Source organism: Sus scrofa, chromosome 6 (assembly GCF_054392235.1).
Source record: "Sus scrofa isolate SSC_HxYL_T2T_F1_AM1 chromosome 6, Sscrofa_HxYL_maternal_Yorkshire_Landrace_v2.0, whole genome shotgun sequence".
Classification (NCBI taxonomy): domain Eukaryota; kingdom Metazoa; phylum Chordata; class Mammalia; order Artiodactyla; family Suidae; genus Sus; species Sus scrofa.
This window is the reverse complement of record NC_139388.1, coordinates 160,158,784-160,174,448: the sequence shown is the minus strand read 5'-3', so window position 1 is coordinate 160,174,448 and position 15,665 is coordinate 160,158,784. Positions and strand designations below refer to the sequence as shown.

The 15,665-nt window shown below is 38.7% G+C and overlaps 1 protein-coding gene and 1 long non-coding RNA gene across 4 annotated transcripts in view; both read left to right on the top strand.

Annotated features, from left to right (window-relative positions):
- Positions 1-15,665, top strand: part of PRKAA2 (protein kinase AMP-activated catalytic subunit alpha 2) — a 70,853-nt gene that overhangs the window by 13,512 nt on the left and 41,676 nt on the right.
- Positions 1,392-6,575, top strand: LOC146402945 (uncharacterized). The gene is made up of 2 exons (XR_014808210.1): positions 1,392-3,784; positions 4,075-6,575. It is a non-coding gene; the product is annotated as an uncharacterized LOC146402945 (long non-coding RNA).

Sequence of the window (15,665 nt, the reverse complement as noted above, 5' to 3'; positions counted from 1 at the left end):
GGTAAAATGCATTGGAGTCAGTCTGATATTTCATTTGACTTTTCTCTTTGAGTCACTTGCTAATTTGTAAAAATAGTAACTGTAAGAAGCCAGAGAGCAGTGGCTAAAAGGGAGAAAAGTTAAGAAGATTTTAAATCCTGGGGAGACAACGGTTGGGGTTCACAGCTTATCAAGGAGGAGAGTCCCAGGTAACTAGTTGAGTGTTGGGTTGCAACCCTCTGAAGACTGAAATCGTTAGATTCACCCTAGTCCCAGATTTATTAAGATGATCTGCTTCCTATCTTTATTCTCTGGAGGAGAGTAAAATCAGGCAGACCCTCTTCAGTTTTTCACACACAATATTCAGCATTCTAGGAGACAAGGCCAAGACAGTAGAAACAAACTCCTAGGTGATTCAAATATTCAAGCAATCAGATAGGGACTTTAAATAATTGTGATGTCAGCATTATGATGGTGTGAGTTACTCTGTTTTTCTCTCCCCTTTAATTTGTAACTAATTGGACATGCATACTCCCCCCCCCAAAAAAAAAACAACACTCCTGCGTAGCATACAAGGACACACAAGATAGCCATCCTTGTACCCGAAAGTGTGTGTGCTGGACTGCAGAAGAGGCTGTGGAGTTAGGGAGTGGTGACAGAATAGAGATGGTGGCAGCAGGTCTGGGAGTGGGCCAGCACAGAACTTTTTGACGGAGGAGATGAAGGCTGAGGGTGGTGAGTTGGTGTCTATCCAGCTGTGCATGCTGCAGCTGGACAGATCTGTTGCCTTCTCTGAGGAGCGACCTCATTGACTGGAGGAAGGAAAGGGAAATAGGCAGATGGAAAGAACTGAAGGAAAGCATCTCCTGCTGTTGGTGCTAGAATTCTGGCAAGAGGACTGCCCACAGGTTGCTTGGACCACTCCCCCAACCCCAGATTTGGGGATCCCTCTACTAGGCAGTGGGCACACCCAAAGCCCCAAGTGCTAAGTATACACCTTCCCCACTCTGCTGCCAGCCACCCTTCCCTCTTATTTTTCTCTGCCAGCTTTTTTTTTTTTTTTTTTTTTTTTTTTTTCCCTCCTTAACGTGCACTCCCAACTGGTGATTAGTTAGCACTGGTAAGAGAAAAGGAAAAAAACCAAAAAAGCAAAAAACATGTGCTATACCGCCACCTTGTGGAAAACAAAAGGAAGGCTTCTAATTGCCAACTTAAATTGTTAGGAGCAGAGTAAACAAAGCTTTGCCTAAAGAAAGAAGGGCTACATCAAATTTGGAAGAAAGGCTCTTTTCATCAAACACCATGGAAACAGTCATTGTAATATGGTACCACAAAAAGAAAATGACAATTTCAATGGCCAAACCCAAGTACATGGAATATTGTGGTCTGATAGAGTTGAAAATAGCTGTTATGAAGAAATCAGTGAGCTATAAGAAAACTTAGGCAATACAATGATATCAGGAATAAAATTCACAAAAGGAGTGCTTTACCAAACAGTTTGAAATTCTAAAAAGGAAACAAATTGTGGAGCTAAAGAACTCAATAATGAGATGAAGAATTAGAATGCAATGGAAATAAAGCAGATCAGATAGAAGGAAGATTTAGCAAGCTTGAGGACAGAAATAAATAGATGATTCAGGTGATAGAGGAGAGAGAACTAAATTTTTTAAAAAGTGAAACCCTACAAGAACTCTCAGACTTCATTCATCTGATGAGTCAAAAAGAAGAGAGGGAAAAGGGAGCAGAGAGTGTACTAGAGAAATACCTGATTAATTTTAACACAAAAAGACATTCTTCAAAACACATTCTTTTTTTGTCTTTTGTCTTTTTAGGGCCACACATTATTTTAAAACTGTCAAAAGTCAATAATATAACTGTAAAGGCAGCCAAAGGAAAACAGACAGTAACCTACAAAGTTACCCTCATTAGGCTTCCAGCAGATTTCCTAGCAGAAACTCTATAGGCCAAGAGAGAGTGGAATGACATATTTAAGATATTGAAAGATAAAAGCTGCCAACCAAGCGTACTCAGTTTGGCAAAGTTATCCTTCATATATGAAGGAGAAATAAAGGCTTTCTCAAACCAAAGCTGAGGGAGCTCACCACCTTGCCTTATAAGACTTACTTTATAAGAACTGTTGAAAAGAGCTCTTCAAGCTGGAATGAAAAGATTACACAAATCTCTGGTTAAGATGAGAATCAAAAAACTAACTTAGAATATTAAACTCTTAATTATAATACAAAGGTTAAAGGAAAAGAACTAAAGCTACCACAGCTTGTAATCACAGAATAAAAGGATAATTTGTGATGTAAGAAATGTGAAGAGGAAAGAGTAAAAGAATGGAACCTTTATAGGCAAATGAAGATAAATTGCTATCAGCAGAAAAAGGACTATTTTATCTATTAAAATTTTATGTAAGTCTATTGATAACCACAAACAAAAATATAGAGTGGAGAATGAAAAAAAGGGGGCGATTGAGCAAATCACCATGAAAAATCACCAATTTACAAAGGTTGACAGAAGAAGGAGGAAAAAAATGGAGAGATAAAATAATGGAAGTAAGATAAAATGGCAGTAATAAATTTCTTTTTCTTTAATTTTTTAAAATTTATTTATTTTTTTTGTAAATTTCTTACATATAAGTAATCACCCTAAATGTAAATGGATTGACCTCACCAGTCCAAAGGCACAGATTGGCCAGATGGATTTAAAAAAAAAAAAAAAACCAAACTACAGGGGACTTCAGCTCTAAAGACACGCAGAGGCTCACAGTGAAAGGATGGATGATGCTAGTCCAAGCAAATGAAAATCAAAAGAAGGGGACAAAGCCATTTTTATAGCAGACAAAATAGACAAATCAAAAAGTATAATGAGACAAAGAAGGTCATTGTACAATGATAAAGGGATCAGTATATAAAAAAGATATAACAAATGTAAATTCATATATTCCCAACATGCAAGCACCAAAGTGTATTAAGCAAATAATAACCAATCTTAAGGGAGAAATAATATAATAATTGTAGGGGATTTTAGTATTACACTGTCAACAGATCATAGAGATAAATTCAACTAGGAAATACTGGAATTGAATCACACTTTGAAACAGATGGACCAATAGAGAATATTCTACCTAACAGCAGCAGAATACACATTCTTCTCAAGTGCACATGGGACATTCTCCAGGATAGATGATAGGCCACAAACCAAATCTTAGCAAATTTGAAATCATACCATTTTCTCTGATTGCAGTGGTATGAAACCAGAAATCAACAACAAGAAGATACAAGATCTAGAAATATATGAAAGCTAAACAACACTTAAAAGCAACCATTGGGAGCTCCCATTGCGGCTCAGTGGTTAACCTGACTAGTAACCATGAGGTTGCGGGTTCAATCCCTGGCCTCACTCAGTGGGTTAAGGATCCGGCATTGCCGTGAGCTATGATGTGGGTTGCAGACGTGGCTCAGATCCCATGTTGCTGTGGTTATGGTGCAGGCTGGCAGCTACAGCTCCAATTCGACCCCCGGCCTGGGAACCTCCATATGCCATGAGTGTGGCCCTAAAAAAAAAAGACAAAAGACAAAAAACCCCAACAACAACAACAAAAAGCAACCATTGGGTCAAAGAAGAAATCAAAAGGGAAGTAAAAAATTATTTTGAGATAAATGAAATATAGTATGTCAAATATTGTGAGATGCAGCAAAAGCAGTGATGAGAGGAAAGTTTATAGCAATAAACACATATATTAAGACATTAGAGGAGATCCTTTATGGCATAGTCAGTTAAAGAGCCAGCATTTTCAGGAGTTCCCGTGGTGGCGCAGTGGTTAACGAATCCGACTAGGAACCATGAGGTTGCGGGTTCGATCCCTGCCCTTGCTCAGTGGGTTAACGATCTGGCGTTGCCGTGAGCTGTGGTGTAGGTCGCAGATGCTGCTCAGATCCCGTGTTGCTGTGGCTCTGGTGTAGGCCAGTGGCTACAGCTCCAATTAGACCCCTAGCCTGGGAACCTCCATATGCCGTGGGAGCAGCCCAAGAAATGGCAAAAAAAAAAAAAAAGACAAAAAAAAAAAAAAAAAAAACCCAGCATTTTCAGTGCAGTGGCTTAGGTTGCTGCTATGTTGCAAGTTTGATTCTTGGCCCAGGAACTTCCATGTGGCATGGGTACAGCAAAAAGAAAAGAAAGAAATTAGATCTCCAATAGACAACCTAACTTTATACCTAAGGGATTTTAAAAAGAAGAGCAAATTAAGCCCAAAGTTAGAAGAAGGAAGGAAATAATAAAGATCAGAATGGTAATCAATGAATAGAGACCAGAAAACCAATAGAAAGGATCAGTGAAACTCAGAGCTAGTTCTTTGGAAAGATAAACAAAATTGACAAAACTTTTTGTTAGATTAAGGGAAAAAAAAGTCAAATAAGTAAAATTAGACATGTAAGAAGAGAGAACTGAATTCAGAAATACAGAATCATAGAAGACTATTATGAACAAATTATATGCCAACTGATTACATCACCTAGAAGAAATTGATGCATTTTTAGAAACACACAACCTATTAAGACTGAGTCTGTATTGGAATCCTAGCTACAACAATTAGGAAAGACAAAGAAAAGGCACCAAATCAGGAAGGAAAAAGTAAAATTATCACTATTTGCTGATGATATGATCTTAAATATAAAAAATCCTAGAGTTAAAAAAAACCCTTGGAATTAATTTCATTCAAGTGGCAGGATACAAAATCAACATACAGAAATCAGTTACATTCTTTTTCACTAATGACGAAACATCTGAAATAAAACTTTCATTCACAGTAGTAGAAAAAACCAAAATGTTCAGAAGTAAACTTATCCAAGGAAATGAAAGCTCTATACAGTGAAAATTTTGATCCTTCGCTGAAATTAAAGACAAACAAATGGAAATACATCTCGTGTTTATAGATTGGAAGAATTAATATGATTAAAATAGCCATACTATCCAAAGCCACCTACAAATTTCTTACAATCGCCATCAAAATACCAAAGGTATTCTTCGCAGAAGTAGAAGAAAATCTTAAAGTTTATGTGGATTCACAAAAACTCTGAAAGGCCTATCCTGAGGAAATGCTAGGGAAAAAATAAAGCTAGAGGTATCACCCTTATGAATTTCAGACTGTGCTACAAAGCTGTAGTAATCAAAACAGTATGTTTCTGGCATAAAAATAAACACATTGAGCAATGGAACAGAACAGAGAGTCCAGAATTAAATCCCAGTGTACATGGTCAGCTAGTATGTGACAGAAACCAAGGATACCCAGTGGGGAAAGGATTGTCTCTTCAACCAATTGTGCTGGTAAAACTGGAGGAACACATGGAGGGTAAGGAAATTGGAACCTTCTCTCATAAAAATTAACTCAGAATGGATTAAAGACTTAAACATAAGACTTGATACTGTAAAATCCCTAGAAGAAAATGTGGAGAAGCAGCAAGTTACTGGTCTTAGCACTGATTTTGGACATGAGGCCAAAAGCACACAAAAACAAAAATCAACAAGTGGGACTGCATCAAGTTTAATAGCTTCTGTACAGCAAAAGAAGCCTTCTGTTAACAAAAGGAAGACAACCTATAGAATGGAAGAAAAACCTTGCAAACCATATATCAGATACTGGGTTAATCTCCAAAAACCTCTGTCATCTTAGTAAGAAAACAATTCAGTGAACATATGGACAGAAGAATAAATAGACTTTTTCCCAAAGAGCACATGAAAATTGCAAACATATATGAAAATATGCTCAATGTCACTAATAGGGAAACACAAAACCACAGTGAGATGTCACTTTACACCTTTCATAATGACCGTCATTGAGAAGACAACAAAGTAGGTGCTGGTGAAGATGTGATGAAGATGAAACCCTTATACATTGTTGGTGGGAGTATAAATTGTTCCAACCACTGTGGAAAATGATGTGGATCTTCTTCAAAGCATTAAAAGTAAATCTACCATATGACCCAACAATTCCCCTTCTAGGAATACACCCAAAGGAAAAGAGGATTTTGATGGTATATATGCAGTCCCATTTTTACCACAACGTTTTTCATAGTAGCAAAAATGTGGAAATAACCTAAATGCTCATCAACAGATGAATGACTGCAAAAGGAGTTCCTGTCATGCTCAGTGGAAATGAATCTGACTAGCATCCATGAGGATGCAGGTTCAATCCCTTGCCTCATTCAGTGGGTTAAGGATCCAGCATTGCTTTGAGCTGTGGTGTAGGTCGCAGACACGGCTCAGATCCCACATTGCTGTGGCTATGGCGAAGGTTAGCAGCTACAGCTCTGATTCAACCCCTACCCTGGGAATCTCCATATGCCACAGCTGCAGCCCTAAAAAAAAAAAGCAAAAAATGTGATTAATAAGTTCATAATGGAAGGAGTTTCCTGGTAGCTCAGTGGGTTAAGGATCTGGAATTGTCACTGCTGTGGCCTGCGTCACTCCTGTGGCATTGGGTTTGTTTCCTGGCCCCAGATATTCTGCATGCCATGGGCACAGCTGAAAAAAAAAATATGTTCAAGTTGCAAAATTTTAGCTGAGAACAGGAATCTATATTAAAAAAAAAGAAATTCTATTACTGAAAAATATAATAATTGAAATAGAACTCTATGGATGGATGGTTTAATAGATTCTGTTGAAGAGAGAATTGGTGAACTAGAAGATAGGTCAGAAGATGGTATAGACTAAAGTGTTGAGAAACAAAATGATGGAAAGTGTAAGAGACATGAGAACACAGTGAAAACGCTAACATGTGTTATTGGAACCTGCAGAGAAAAAAATTGCAGGCTTAAGATTTTTTTTCCTTTGGAAAGATGACCTCAGGTTTACCTTCTTTTAGTATAGTTTCTCTTAGATATCACAAGATAAATGTGATATTTCAGTTCTGATACTAAACAACAGTATTTATTGTGAAATTACCTGTGATTGATGAATTACATCCGGACTGAGAGGATTATGGAAGCACATGTTATACTCTAAGGAACTGCATTACTGCAACATTGTTTTACCAGCATAACATTTGTAGGAAACTAGACCTCCAGCTTCTCTTTATGATGTCTCTTCTAACAACAACTCAGTGTACCCTTTGTTTAGGGCTTAGCTGCATGCATGAGCTGTAGTTCCATGTGGTTATGAGTGCTGCAGTGGATTGTGTCCAGCTACAGTTTAGTCTGGCTTATGTAATTGACTAAGGGCTTGGGAAGTAGGAACTGGATGTTTTAAGGACTCCTGATAAAGATGCTGTTGATATTGCCATACTGATACTATGTTTCCAGTCCTAAATCCTTCCCAAAAGTTAATTAAAATTGGCATTAAGGTTACTTCTGGAGTTCCCGTCGTGGCGCAGTGGTTAACGAATCCGACTAGGAACCATGAGGTTGCGGGTTCGATCCCTGCCCTTGCTCAGTGGGTTAACGATCCGGTGTTGCCGTGAGCTGTGGTGTAGGTTGCAGACGCGGCTCGGATCCCGCATTGCTATGGCTCTGGCGTAGGCCGGTGGCTACAGCTCCGATTCGACCCCTAGCCTGGGAACCTCCATATGCCGCGGGAGCGGCCCAAGAAATAGCAACAACAACAACAACAACAAAAAGACAAAAAGACAAAAAAAAAAAAAAAAAAAAAAAAAAAGATTACTTCTTACCGTGCCCTCTGAATGTGAATGTCATTCCGAACCCAAGACCACTGATGCTATGCAGAGAAGGCACTTTGACAGTTTCAGAAGAAGGGAGAGGGAGTGGGACGGAAGCAATACTTGATGAGAAAATGGGGAAAAATTTTCCAAAAGTGATAAACACATCTAGCCACAGATTCAGAAGATCTATGAACCCTATGCAGAGTAAACACAAGAAAACCATTCTGAGGCACATTATTGGAAAAACTGCCCAAAACTGGGTTTGTTCGTTTGTTGCTTGAGATTCTCCTATACTTGAGTGGATTGCATCCGTCAATGCAGAGATGGGGGTGGGGCCAGTAATGTGAAGAGAAAATCTTAAAGTAGAAAAAGATATAAAAGGCATATTGTCTTCAAGGAACAAAAATAAGCTGACTTTCAACAAAAACAACGAAAGCAAGGAAAGAGTCGAATGGTATCTCCAGAGAGGTGAGAGAAATGAACTGCCAACATATAGTTTTGTATCCAGCAAATATATTCTTCAAAAATAAAGGCAAAATACATTTTTAGGTAAACCCAAACTGAGAGAATTTGTTTCCAGCAGACCCACAGTAAAGGGAATACCAAAGGGAAGTCTTCAGGCAGAAAAAAATGATGCTTTCCCAGATGGAAGCAAGGGTGCAAGAAGAAAGGAAGACCATCGGAAAGGGTGAATATATGCACAACTAAATAGATACTGGCTATGTCAAGTAATGACATCTTGTTAGATTTAAAATATACTTAGGACTAAAATACAACAGAAAAAGTGGGAGAGGAAAAACAGTTCAAGTGTTCTAAAGTACATGCATTTCTACAAAATGGTAAAAACATTCTGTTAGAGTCTAGTAAATCCAAGATGAATGTTGTAATCTGCAGGGTAGCCACTAAAATGAACACCTAAAAGTGCTAGAGATGAAAAAGTTTTCTGTTTTTTGTTTGGAAGGGAACTTTAAATCATTTCACAATTCTTCTTTAAAGCGAAATCCTATGGAAGTTCCATTGTGGCTCAGCAGTAACCAATCTGACTAGTTAGTATCCATGAGAGTTCCATCTTGGCCTCACTCAGTGGGGTTAAGCATCCAGCTAACAGCTGCAGCTCCAATTCGACCCCTAGCCTGGGAATTTCCATATGCCATAGGTGTGGGCTTAAAAAGCCAAAAAAAAAAAAAAAAAGCCTATGGAACATAAAGTTATATTCAGTAAATATATTTGACAACAACAGTTACTCAGGTGGGCAGTTAATGGGCATAGAGGGGAAATGATTGAAGCCAGGAAAGGAAATGGAAAAAGAGGTAGACAAAGCATGTAGAATAAGAGAAAGAAAAAGAAGAGACACTTGAGGAAGGACCAAAGTTGAAACTATAAGAAGGGGGTGGTTTAAGAAGCTTTGGGAGTATTTCTGGAAGGTTCTGTTCATCTGGAGCGAGAACTTAATATGAACTTTTTAAAGAATTTTTTATTTCTGACCGGAATTTTAATACCTTCTCCAGCACTTTAAAAATAAAAATAATCTCTTCTATACCAGAAAACTTTTTACCATGACTATGTAAATGATTCATCTTAAATGATATTGAAAAAAAAAATAGTTTCCTGGTGGTATAGCAGTTAAAAGGATCTGGCATTGTCACAGCTGTGGCTCAGGTCATTGTGGTGCAAGTTTGGTTCCTGGTCCAGGAACTTCTGCATGGTGTGGGCAAAGCAAAAAGAAAAAAAAATTCTGTGAAAACTAAGTTGATTCTCCTATGGAATTCTTTATTAGGTTTTAAAGAAGTACTTTAAAGTTATAATCCAAGCCAATATAAAGATGAGTTTTAAAAATAAAGCAGAATACAGCATATTATTTAATCATTTCTCAAAGGAATTAGCTGTAGAACAAGTCTTTGCTGAAAAATCACATCCTCAGGCCTTTCCTGATCTATTTAATATAGCCTATTTCCCCACTTCCACCCCAGTCATTGGTACTCTGCTCAATTTTCATTTTCTGTCGTTGTGTGTGTGTTTACTGTTTATATTCTTCACCAGAATGCAAGTTCATTTATACCTGCATTTTCAGCATTTGGAGCAATGCCCAGTACACAGTAGACATTCAGAAAATACTTTTTAAATGTATGAATTAACAAGTGCTCAGGCTAACAGGAGGTAAAAACAACTAAGAGAAAAAAGGTTTTCAAGGATAGTTTTTGCTGCCCTTATTCCCTCAGTAAAAGTATAGTGCATGTTACATATTATGGGATTGTTTTGGTCCATGTTTTGTTTTCTTGACATGAGGCAGCTCTTGAGAAACAACTTACATATATCTGCTCCATCCCAAAGGCCACAGCCCCAACCCCAGCCTGCATCTTCACTGAACACAGCAGTTCTCCTTCCTTGATTATTCTTCACACTGTCCCTCCATCCTTAGTCAACACCACTAGTCTCAATGCCTTTACTGTGTCTTGGTTTCTCAGCTGACATGCCGGAAATAAAAAGGTAAACGTGCAAGTAAACACTCTTGATATGTTAGAATTGAGAGTGCCTGGTTAGTGGGAGGTAAAGTAATGTGAGCTTTGAGCGTGGGTGGTGGAGGCAAATAAACCATTTTGCTACTCATTGTTCTCTAATTCCTAGTTCCTTCATCTGCAAACTGGGGATGAAAATGTTTACTTTTATTTATTTTTCTTTTACAGTGATTTTTATTTTTTCCATTATAGCTGATTTACAGCATTCTGTCAGTTTTCTGCTGCACCACAAGGTGACCAGTCAAACATACATGTGTACATTCTTTTTTCTCACATTATCATGCTCCATCACAAGTGACCAGACATAGTTCCCCGTGCTATACAGCAGGATCCCATTGCTTATCCATTTCAAAGGCTGTAGTTTGCATTTATTAACCCCAAGTTCCCAGTCCCTCCTACTGCCTCCCCCTCCCTCTTGGCCACCACAAGTCTGTTCTCCAAGTCCATGATTTCCTTGTCTGGGGAAATGTTCATTTGTGCCCTATGTTAGATTCCCGATATATGTGAAGTCATATGGTATTTGTCTTTCTGACTCACTTCACTTAGTATGAGAGTCTCTAGTTCCGTCTATATTACTGAAAATGGCATTATTTTGTTGTTTTTTAGGGTTGAGTAGTAGTCCCTTGTGTATATATACCACATCTTAATCCAATCATCTGTCGATGGACATTTAGTTTGTTTCAATATCTTGGCTATTGTGAATAGTGCTGCAATGAACATGTGGGTGTATGTGCCTTTTTTTTTTTTTTTTTTTTTTGTCTTTTTGCTATTTCTTGGACCGTTCCCGTGGCATATGGAGGTTCCCAGGCTAGGGGTCCAATCGGAGCTGTAGCCACCGGCCTACGCCAGAGCCACAGCAACGCGGGATCCGAGCCGCATCTGCAACCTACACCACAGCTCACGGCAACGCCGGATCGTTAACCCACTGAGCAAGGGCAGGGACCGAACCCGCGACCTCATGGTCCCTAGTCAGATTCATTAACCACTGCGCCATGACGGGAACTCCGTATGTGCCTTTTTAAAGGAAAGTTTTGTCTGGATATATGCCCAAGAGTGAGATTCCTGGATCATATAGTAGTTTTATGTTTAGTTTTCTAAGGCACCTCCATACTGTTTTCCATAGTGGTTGTACCAATTTACATTCCCACCAACAGTGCAGGAGGGTTCCCTTATCTCTACACCCTCTCTGACGTTTGTTATTTGTGGATTTATTAATGATGGCCATTCTGATGGTGTGAGGTGGTACCTTATGGTAGTTTTGATTTGCATTTTTCTAGTAATCAGTGATATTGAGCACTTTTTCATGTGCCCGTTGGCCATCTGTGTATCTTTGGAGAAATGTCTATTCAGGTCTTTTGCCCATTTTTCTATTGGGTTGTTGGCTTTTTTTGCTGTTGAGTTGTATAGGTTGTTTGTGTATTTTAGAGATTAAGCCCTTGTCAGTTTCTTCATTTGAAACTGTTTTCTCTCATTCTATATGTTGTCTTTTTTTTTTTTTTTTTTTTTAATGGTTTCCTTTTCTGTACAAAAGCTTGTCGGTTTGATTAGGTCCCATTGGTTTATTTTAGCTTTTATTTCTGTTGCTTTGGGAGACTGACCTAAGAAAACATTTGTAAGGTTGGTATCAGAGAATGTTCTCTTCTAGGAGTTTGATGGTGTCTTGTCTTATGTTTAAGTCTTTAAGCCATTTTGAGTTTATTTTGGTGCATGACATGAGGGTGTGTTCCAGTTTCACTGGTTTGCATGCAGCAGTCCAGTTTTCCCAGCACCACTTGCTGAAAAGACTGTCTTTTTCCCATTTTATGTTCTTGCCTCCTTTGTCAAAGATTAGTTGACCGTAGATGTCTGGGTTATTTCTGGGTTCTCTGTTCTGTTCCATTGGTCTGTCTGTCTCTTTTGGCACCAGTACCACATTGTCTTTGTGGCTTTGTAATATTGCCTGAAGTCAGGGAGAGTTATGCCTCCTGCTTGATGTTTGTTCCTCAGGATTGCTATGCCTCCTGCTTGATGTTTGTTCCTCAGGATTGCTTTGGCAATTCTGGGTCTTTTGTGGTTCCATATAAATGTTTGGATTGTTTGTTCTAGTTCTGTGAAAAATGTCATGGGTAATTTGATAGAGATTGCATTGAATCTGTAGATTACTTTGGGTAGTATGGCCATTTTAATGATACTAATTCTTCCAGTCCAGGAGCATGGAAGATCTTTCCATTTCTTTGAATCCTCTTTAATTTCTTTGATTAATGATTTATAGTTCTCAGCATATAAGTCTTTCATCTCCTTGGTCAGGTTTATTCCCAGGTATTTGATTTTTTGGGGGGGTGCAATTTTAAAAGGTATTATATTTTTGTATTCTAATAATGTTTACTTTTAGAGTTCTGGGGAATAAATAAGATTTGTATATAAGGTGCCTATAGTACTTGTTTAATCAGTGGTGTATATCAAAAGGAGAATTCTTTTTCTTCCTGTTGAGAACTGTCCTTTAAAGAACTTTGAGGGAAGAGAAGTTTGGAGAAAAGCGATGAGACTGTGTTCTCTTTCTCCATGGGTGAAGAAAGGAGGCTTGTGTTATTTTGGCAGGAGTCTGGTGAAGGTAGTGGTCAGAACGTATGTGCATCATGTGACTCTCCTGACTCCCAGAATGAAGGCTCTTGGTACAAATGAGTAAGGGTGGCTAAAGCCAGACGAAGCCCTGCTTGTTGACATACACGATGTCTCTTGGCTCTAGTAGCCTAGGTATGAGTATAGTGTCATCCAAACGTTCTTCTAACTTTTTTTTTCTTTTTATGGCCATACCTGTGGCACATGCAAGTTCCCAGGCTAGGTGTTGGTGTGGCCTATGCCATAGCCATAGCAACACCAGATCAAAGCCGCATCTGTGACCTGTGGTACATCTTGCGGGCTGTATCCTTAATCCATTGAGTGATGCCAGGGATTGAACCCACATCCTCACAGACGCTATGTCGGGTTCTTAACCTGATGAGCTGCAATAGGAACTCCTGAACTTTTTTTATTGAATTGTTCCACAAATGTAAAGCAGTACATACATTCTAAGTTATATCTTACCTGAATCCTCAGTGAATTTTCAGATTGAACATAGCCTTACAACCACTATCGAAAGGCACAAAAAATGACCAATATTGCACAAGCCCCCCACTTTGTGCCCCATTTTAGTTACTGTTTATGTTCTCCACCCTCACGAAGGGTAACCACTCTCCATGGATTAGTTTCATCTGTTTTTGAACTTCATAGAATTATTATTATTATTTTTTTTTGGTCTTTTGTCTTTTGTTGTTGTTGTTGCTGCTATTTCTTGGGCCGCTCCTGTGGCATATGGAGGTTCCCAGGCTAGGGGTTGAATCGGAGCTGTAGCCACTGGCCTACGCCAGAGGCACAGCAACTCGGGATCCGAGCCGCGTCTGCAACCTACACCACAGCTCACGGCAACGCCGGATCGTTAACCCACTGAGCAAGGGCAGGGACCGAACCCGTAACCTCATGGTTCCTAGTCGGATTCGTTAACCACTGCGCCACGACGGGAACTCCTGAACTTCATAGAATTATTATGTTTGAAGGTGAGATTTATCCATGTCCTTGCATGCAGTTTTAATTTATTCATTTCCGTTGCTGAAGAGTATTACATTAAGACTATACCATTATTTATCTATCTGTTACATATAGGCATTTGGTAGTTTTTACTTTTGAGTTTTTGTGACTCGTGCTGCTATTAAACATTCTTGGGGGGTTCCCTGGTGGTCTAGTAGTTAGGACTCTGTGCTTTCACTGCTGCAGCCCTGGTTCAGTCCCTAGTCTGGGAACTGATATACCACATCAAGTCACTACATGTTGTGTGGCCAAAAAAAAAAAAAAAAAATCATGTACATGTCTTTTTTCTATTTATAATGTGTTTCTATTTTAGATAAACATATTTAAAGTCATATCATATATAAACAAGAAACACTGCTTTTTTTTCTACTTCAGATTGTAGATTTTTATCATTATTAGGGCTGTTTTTTGAATCATATGCAGTAGTGTTCTAGAATACCATATTCATTTCCATTTAAAGTATTTTGAATCTCTGTGCAATACTCTAATAGGTACCCACTAGTGTAACATTAGAGCTTTGGGTATTTTTCGTTTGTCATATACCGTTATACTTAGTAACATCACAGTGTTGTGGCCATACAGTATACTGCTTTTTAAGTGATCTTTAAAAGGCGTATTTAGGGTGATTGTTCCACTTTTGTAGTATGAATTTATTCTCCAGGAATAATGATCCTATTGCCATATCCATGACAAATATCTTTTTTTAAAAAAACTGATTGCGTAAGGAGTTTTCTCTCAGGTAATGAATGGCACCTGTTTAGACAAATGTCTTTCATACATAGTCATTTGTTTAAAATAATTTAGAAAATGCCTTCTTAATACGAAAGATTTATGAGAACTGGATTTTGAGAAGAATCTCTTTTCTGAAGTATAACTTTTGGTTAAGAAATCAAATTATAATTGAAATATATGGTATATCTTTGAGAAAAGGATTTTCTTGTATTCTTTTTCGTCCAAGTGCTGTTTCTAGTCTGTTTACCCATGGCACGTTGCTGTTGTCATGGGCATGCTGTGGTATTGTATAGCATTGTGGTTTTAATTTACATTCCCTGCTGACTGATAATTTTGAGCTTTTTTAAATTTTTTTTTTTTTTAAGGGCCATACCAATGGCGTATGGAAGTTCCCAGGCTAGGGGCCAAATTGGAGCTACAGCTGCTAGCCTACACCATAGCCACAGCAACACCAGATCCCAGCCGCACCTGCAATCTACACTGCACCACATGGCAACGCTGGATCCCTGACCCACTGCGCAAGGCCAAGGATTGAACTTGCGTCCTCATGGACACTTGTTGGGTTCATTACTGCTGAGCCATAATGGGAGCTCCTATTTCTTCATTTTTAATGACAGACATTCTAACAGATGTGATGTGATATTTAATTGTGGTTTTGATTTGCGTTTGCCTGGTGATTAGTGATGTTAAGCTCCTTTTCGTGTACTTGGCCCTTTGTATACCTCCTTTAGCAAAATGTTTATTCTGTTCCTCTGTCCCTTTTTAAAATAATTTGTTTGTTGATGGTTTGTTGTGCAGAAACTTTTTAATTTAATTTAATCTCACTTGTTTTTGTTTTTGTTGCCTTTGCTTTTCTTTTTTCTTTTTTCTTTTTTTTTTTGTCTTTTTGCCATTTCTTGGGCCGCTTCCGCAGCATATGGAAGTTCCCAGGCTAGGGGTTGTATCGGAGCTGGAGCCACCGGCCTATGCCAGAGCCACAGCAACGCAGGATCTGAGCTGCGTCTGCAACCTTCATCACAGCTCACAGCAACGCTGGATCCTGAGCAAGGGCAGAGATCGAACCTGCAACCTCATGGTTCCTAGTCGGATTCGTTAACCACTGCGCCACAACAGGAACTCCGCCTTTGCTTTTCAAGTCCAAAAAGTCATGATGAATATCAAGGAGCTTACCGTGTTTT